The sequence below is a fragment of the Myotis davidii genome, unplaced genomic scaffold (genome assembly GCF_000327345.1).
Source record: "Myotis davidii unplaced genomic scaffold, ASM32734v1 scaffold406, whole genome shotgun sequence".
NCBI classification, from domain to species: Eukaryota; Metazoa; Chordata; class Mammalia; order Chiroptera; family Vespertilionidae; genus Myotis; species Myotis davidii.
In genome coordinates this window covers 225,604-232,648 of record NW_006298354.1, presented here as the reverse complement: position 1 = coordinate 232,648, position 7,045 = coordinate 225,604, and the positions used below count along the sequence as shown (strand labels likewise).

General features: G+C 38.7%; 1 protein-coding gene across 2 annotated transcripts in view; it reads left to right on the top strand.

The window, feature by feature from the left end:
- The window catches only part of AMOT (angiomotin), a 65,776-nt gene that overhangs the window by 806 nt on the left and 57,925 nt on the right, over positions 1-7,045 (top strand). The window lies entirely within an intron of this gene.

Here is a 7,045-nt window from a genome sequence, read left to right as displayed (position 1 = left end):
CAGATTGCTAGATGCATTCCTTCTAAATGCTTAGGGTTGGGGTGGGGGCTTACACTCCCATCCCCTGGGGGCCTTAAATTCTTGAAGTCTTAAAGTCACGTAGTAACCTACAATGATACACTCGTGTGTGTGTGTGTGTGTGTGTGTGTGTGTGTGTGTGTTGGTGAGGAGGTGTTGCCCCTTATCTGCATTAAATATGTCAGTGACTAGTTTTGCAGGATCATGCAGGTGTCTTGAGGGTCCCAAGCCTAGGTCACTATGTTGCTGCTTCAACAGCAAGATGGACTTACCTACTTATGAAACTGAAGAGAAAGAAAAGTGAGATGGAAAGTGACAGTCTTTGTAGGCTGTGAGCAATTCCTGAGAAATTCACACTAATAATAATGTAATAATAATTTGCAGCAAGGGACTAAATACAATCAAATGAAAGAGGCAAGGGAAAGTTTGTGAGAAACAGCATTTCTGATCTCTAGCCTGTATTTTAGAAAGAATTTTCTGACCCCTTGGAGTGTCTAATTTAGTTCTTCGTCCTCCTCTCCCCCTCCCCCTGAGGAAGAGTGGAAATTGGAAGACATTTTAAAACTTTTTTGAATATAATCCCCTTCTCCCACTCAGAGAGAAAGATAGTCACCATGATCTTCAATAATGGAGGGCTAAGGTTATTTAAGTCTCCTTGAACTAGGCTTGTGAATACTTCTTTCTCAGGCCAGCCTTTGTGAAGCCTTCTCAGTTAGACCTTTCAGCACCCTCATTTAGTAGCTAAGAATAGTTTGAGATACCATTTTGGATGCGGGATAAATCTTCACCCATCTCCTACCTATCTCCAGTTGGCCAAGCACAGAAAACTTACAAGAATGGTGGTGTTCAAAGACCTATTACCAAGATGTCCCAAACTCATTGCTTATTCGGGAACAAACTATTGACATATTTTAAAATAATTTTGTTGGTTGATTTTAATGGGGGAAAGGAAAGCAGGAAAGGAGAGAAGGAACGCTACAGGGTGACAATTTTAAAGGCTATCATGTTTCAGATTAGCTGGGAGGGAAAAGTTGGCCTGACCAAACCACATTTTATAACTAGCCTGGGATATTTTAATAGCCAGGTGGTTGTAGAGTAGTTGCATCTATTTACAGATGATAACTCAGGTCCCAGCTATTCTGTATGGGTTTATCCGGTGTCATTTACAGACACTTTATGGCACTACATCATACTTAATTTTAAGATACTTCTTTCTTTGGAAAAGTCTGGTTCTGTAAGTTGAAAGTGCTTATCCTAACTTCATAGTCTAGATATGAAGCAAACCTCTGACCATACTTGTATGGAGAGTAACTTTTATGTAGAAGTTGTGGATCTGTTTACCTATTTAAAAGGTTTTAGACGAGAGTTAAAAAATATTCAATACTCTTTTGGATTTGGAAGTTGAAATGTCATTTCTGGTTTATGAAGTATGATTTATTAGACTAATGCACAGCCAAAGCTTTTTATGGAGTTGCGTTATCTGAGGTTTTGTAAAGAACGAATCAGACTTTCTAGAATGCCTTAAGAACAGTCAATTCAGAAAGCAGAGAGATGGATGCTATGACCTTGAGGTCCCATTGAGTGCCAGAATTCTAAGTGGGTACATCTGCTTCTGCGCCTCTCCTAAGAGCTCTCCCAGGGCCTGCGCCTTCTTTAAAAGGGTGTCTTTGTAATTAAGCAGCACTTCTCCCCCATCCCCCTTTCTTCCTTTGATCCAGCTCTTTAAGGCTTTTTTTTTCCCATTTGGAGACAAGAGGAATTTCCCACACTTGTCTACTCCCCTCTTAAGGTTTCTTTTCCCTTTCCCCCTAAAAAGTCCCCCCGAATTCTCAGGATGGTTAGAAGTTGTTTTGTTGGTGGTGGGGGTTACCAATGAGGATGAGTAGAGGATATATCCCCTCTTTGGAAATGCTTGTGACCAGGTAGTCTCCTTCATGGAGACTGAGCATTTGGAATGCACGAGAACAGTGTATTAGGTACTGTCTGGAAGAAATTGTCCTTTGCACCCATTAAGCCCAGCTTCAAACCACTGAAAGGAGTGGAGGAGGTGTGTGTAGTTGTGGCCAAGCCTTTTAGGATGGTAAATGGGTAGGTAAATGTTCTCAAATCTATTATATCACCTCTTACCCCCATTGGATTCATTGGGTTTGGAGATCTGCTTGACAAGTTAATTAGGTTGGGACTAAACCAATTTGTTTAGAATTGTGCTCCATTGATTTCCTGTCCCCAAGAATTTTTGTTGGTGGGTTACTATGACATAGTGGCTTTAGTCTTGCTTACTTCTTCATTCCTTGCTGTCTTGTGTAGACTTTGGTTCAAAATTGAGGGCCCCATCCCAAGTCAAAGGTTAGAATTTGGTCCCAGGAATGAAGACAACATTAAACAGGCAGTCCGTACGGCATTACTGTGCTCTGTGGTGGGTTTTGGACACCTTTTAACCCAGAGAAAGGAGGGATGTCGCCCCTTCCACTCACAACATACAAAATCTGAACTTTTAAAAAAAAGAAAAAAGAAGGTCATTTGCTTTATAAAAGAATCTACTACAGTTTTTTGGGTTTTTTTTTTTTTTGAAAGAATTAGCTTTCCTAGTTAGTGCCTTTGAACAATTACTTGATATATAAAAATTCACTATAGCTGAGCCTTCTCTGAAATATATTTATTGCAGAAAGGAAGACATTAGGCTTCTGTTGTAATAATTATTGTTTGACTTAAGTGAGAACATTAGTTGGCCTTTGAGATCTTTTTGTTGTATAGGATGGAGTTAATTGTCTAAATCATTTTGGCTTGTAATAATGCTGGCCACCTTTAGCCGTAGCCTACAACCACTTGTAGAAGGGAGCCAGTATGACTTGATGGAAATAAATCAGACTTTACAGATTTTGATAATTGTAAGGATGGACTCTACACCATATAGCTGAAGTATTTTAATTCTAGTTACTGTATTGGACTACCTCAAAGGCACAGAACTTTACTTCAGGTGAATAGCAGCGACTTTAAGAAGCTATGCATGATAAGCTTTCCTAGCAAGCTTATTGGTGAGAAGGACCTGGGCTCTTGACCCACTGCTAACTCAGTTTATCACCCTTGGCAAGTTTTCTCCTCTGTAAATTGTAAGGGTCAGACAGGGTGATTTTGAGAACCAGTCCTCAAAAGTTTATGGTTCTCAGCCCACTCGGTTTGGCTCAGTGGACAGAGCGTCAGCCTGCGGACTGAGAGACCCTGGGTTTGATTCCAGTCAAGGTTGCAGGTTTGATCCCTGGCCCTGGTTGGGCGCATGTGGGAGACAACCAATTGATGTCTTGCTCACATCAATTTTTCTCTCCCTCTCCCTTCCACTCTCCCTAAAAATCAATGGAAAAAATATCCCCGGGTGAGGATTTAAAAAATAAATAAAAATAAAAAGTTTATGGTTCTTTTCCTAGGCTTCAGTTTCTGGTGTGAATATGAATGAGTCCTATTAGAATGGGGTGCAACAGTTGTTAGAAATACAATCATGTAGTCATCTGGATAATTTTTAAAAGTCTGTAAGGATATATTAATATAAATGCATTCTGTTTTGTATTTAAATAACATATCTAATTTAAAAACTAAGGCTCTGCCCAAAACTTGTTTGAGAATCCCATCATCCTAACAGTTCACCTGCGTTCACTTTTTCTAGTTCCTTTCAGTCCTTATTTCTCAATTTACATGGATTTTACATAGAATCATAGAAATATCCCCTGTTGCTTTTAAATAAATGACCCACCCTAGGCTTATCTTTGTAAACCTGTGTGGAGGAATGAAGTCAGAACCTGACTGAATTTACATGAAGAATCCCAAATTTGTTGTTTGAGAGACTAGGTGTGATTTAGGGGTGCTCATGTATCGAGCAAAACTGTTAATTCTACTCCCTTGACCTTCTGTTACTCCTCCATCATTCATTTCAAGCAAAAATAAAATGAGGGTTTACTGTTTTGTCTAAATCATCACTAATGATCCTCAAATCACTGTATCATGATATCCCACCAAGAGGGTACAAATTTGAGTAGACTATGAAATTTCCTGAGTGAGAAAGGAAAGTCAAAAAAGCACAAACATTTTGTTTTTTAACTTTGAAAATAATACATTTAAATTAGACTAAAAATAGTAAGGAAATGAAGGACTTTAGACAATTAAATATAAGGTATGTAGGTGTAGCGAGGTAACCCACACATTATGGGTTCTTCATCTGAGACCTTCACCATATAGTGAAAGTTCAGTTACAGGGTCCTTTAATTTTCCTTTGATAGCAAAGTTATAATATATGTATGATCTCCAATTTTGGATAGACTCATTCCTGAAAACCAGTGGCTCATCATAGATTAGATTTCTTTAACCACAACAGGAAGGTAAAGTATGAGTTTTTAGTACTTAGTACCAAGTTCAATGCAGGGACATTTTAAAATGATATGTGTTCATGGGAAAATTCAGATGAATATATTTGCTAAATCTCCTAAGGTCATTTTGTAAAACATTTTTTAACTCTATTGACTGTCCTTCACATTTGTAAAGTCACTTTCACTATTGTCCCCACTCCATGAAATATCATTAGACTGTGTGACTTGAAGCTAGGCTCTGGGTTTCTCTGCCCAACCCTCTCTGACTTGCCATGTGGCCAAGGGTAAATGAATTAGCTGCTCTGAGCTTCAGTTTCCCTTCTGGGAAGCAAGGATATTAATACTTCACAGAGGTGTTTAGGCATGCTTCATATTGGGCACAAGCTTTGAGGTCATTAGAGGAAAGGTGTTTGCATGATGGCAGAGCAGGCTTATTGTAGGGTCCTGAGCAGGTGTTGACTTTTAATGAACTTTGCTCTCTTACAGTGTCCTTTGCTTCATTGCCTTATTGACTACTGGAGGCCCGGTGCACAAAATTCATGCATGGGTAGGGGCCCTAGGCCTGGCCAGAGATCAGGGTGGATCCGGGCCTTCTAGCTGCTGGCCAGCACCTTCCTTTGTTCTGCACTGCCCCCTAGTGGTCAGCACACATCATAACAAGCCATCGAACTCCTGAGGGGACACTTTGCCTATTAGCCTTTTATATATATAGATAATTGATTGTACCATCATTTGTATTATTGACCCTCTTGGCTCTTAAAATAATGAATTAAACATTTTCATTCTATGTGGTAAGTTGAAGCTCTAGTAGGAGGACTGTAGCATCTCACAGGATGATGAAAATAGCTTCAAAAAGACACATTAGTTGGAATGTGCCATACAGTTTAGTGAGTTCTTCAAAGCTCTTCCAGAAGATTAAAAAGAGTGAAGCAAATTTCTGTGTGTGTGTGTGTGTGTGTGTGTGTGTGTTTTAAAGGAGAAAGTTTTGAGTAATATTTGCTTGTGACACATACTGATGATAGCCAGTAACTGAAACCCAGCCATTGTAGTGTTTTATACACAGCTGGTTTTTATTAATGATGGAATATTTATGCTTGCTGTACACTTCATGGCTCATTTCCATGTGTATGTCAGGACTTAAATACCCCCAAAAGCAACATTAAGATAACATTAAATATAAATGTGGCCAAGCTGGAAAGGGTGTGTTTTGGGGGGGGGTCTCTCTTATTCTTATTGGTGTTGCTTCAGATAACAATAACTGCCCCCCAACTTTAGGCACTGATGCCAATCTTTTTTTCCCCCTTTACATAACCCATAGAAAACTTTATATTTTTTATCCTTTTGATATGGACAAATGATCTCCCCTCCCTTCATAATGCAGATGAAACTGATGTATGTGTTTTTTAAGAGCATATTTTCCTTGCACATGCTTCTCATTATCCGAGAGGCCTGGACTCAATCAGTAAAGGAGCAGAGAAACCACATAATTGAAAGGAGAATGACGGTGCTGCATACTTGGAATATTTGTGGGAAGGGGATTGCTGACATCAGAAAATTTAGTGGCCTGAGTGTTAACAGCATTGAAGAGAAATAAGCTTTCTGTGTTTCTGTGCATTGAGAATTATTTTTGAGGGGATAAAAATATGGGCCAGGTTTGACATCCTTTTATGAAGTTGCCCTGGAAACTTTGATGAAGATTATAGAATAGTTCAATTAAAACCTTCCCCATTAGGAAGCTAATTAGTATATTACTTAATCATTTGGGTTGTTTTCAAGGGACATAGATTTGCATTGAATTAATGACATTTTTTTATGTGATAGGAAACTAAGATAAAAATCACAGATGGGGAAAATTATTTAGATTGCCTATATTGAAGAAATCTAATTTTCTCCTCATTACATTTAGGTTTTCAGTTCAGATTCTTGTTTCACTCTGTTTATATACAGTGATCACATTTTAGTTTAGTAGCCAGTTTTACTTTCTGGATCATGGACTGTAAACCACCGCCTATTAATTTGAGTTTCCCGTATGAATTGGAAAAATATGACAAATGATAAAAAAACCATTTTATTAAGGTAACATTTGTTTTTTTCTTCTCTAATTAGTTTCTTTTCTTTCTCTCTGTCTCTGTCTCTGTGTGTGTGTGTTTGGGAGAGGCAAATTGTTTTTTTTAAAAGAAAACAATTTTTGGTGCTAAGAAAATTTTGATGACCCCCTTTACCCCCAAGAACATTCTGTCTGCCTCAGGATCTGTTAGGCTTCCATTAGGGCAATGTGATGATTTTTCTGACCTGGTACTTTTTGTGACTAGGCTAGCAGTTCTCCCTTGGCAGCCTGAAGGAGAGTGTTTATGATGGGAACTGCAGTGCTGGATTCCTAGCACGTTCTTTCTTCTGTACTCCGCCTTTTTTAAGAGAATGAATACTTGCTCCTGAGGTTTCAGGGCCATTTGAAATAGAGCAAGTGCTCAGTAGCTAAATATGTAATGTGTGTCTGTGTGGCACTCCTTTTCCCCCTAACTAGCAGGGGAAAGTCATTACAATGTTGGGCAAAAGTAGGTTTACAGTTCGCATGGAAAATAATACAATCTATCTATCTATCTATCTATCTATCTATCTATCTATCTATCTATCTATCTATAGCTAATATGCAAAGTGTCCGCTCGGGAGTT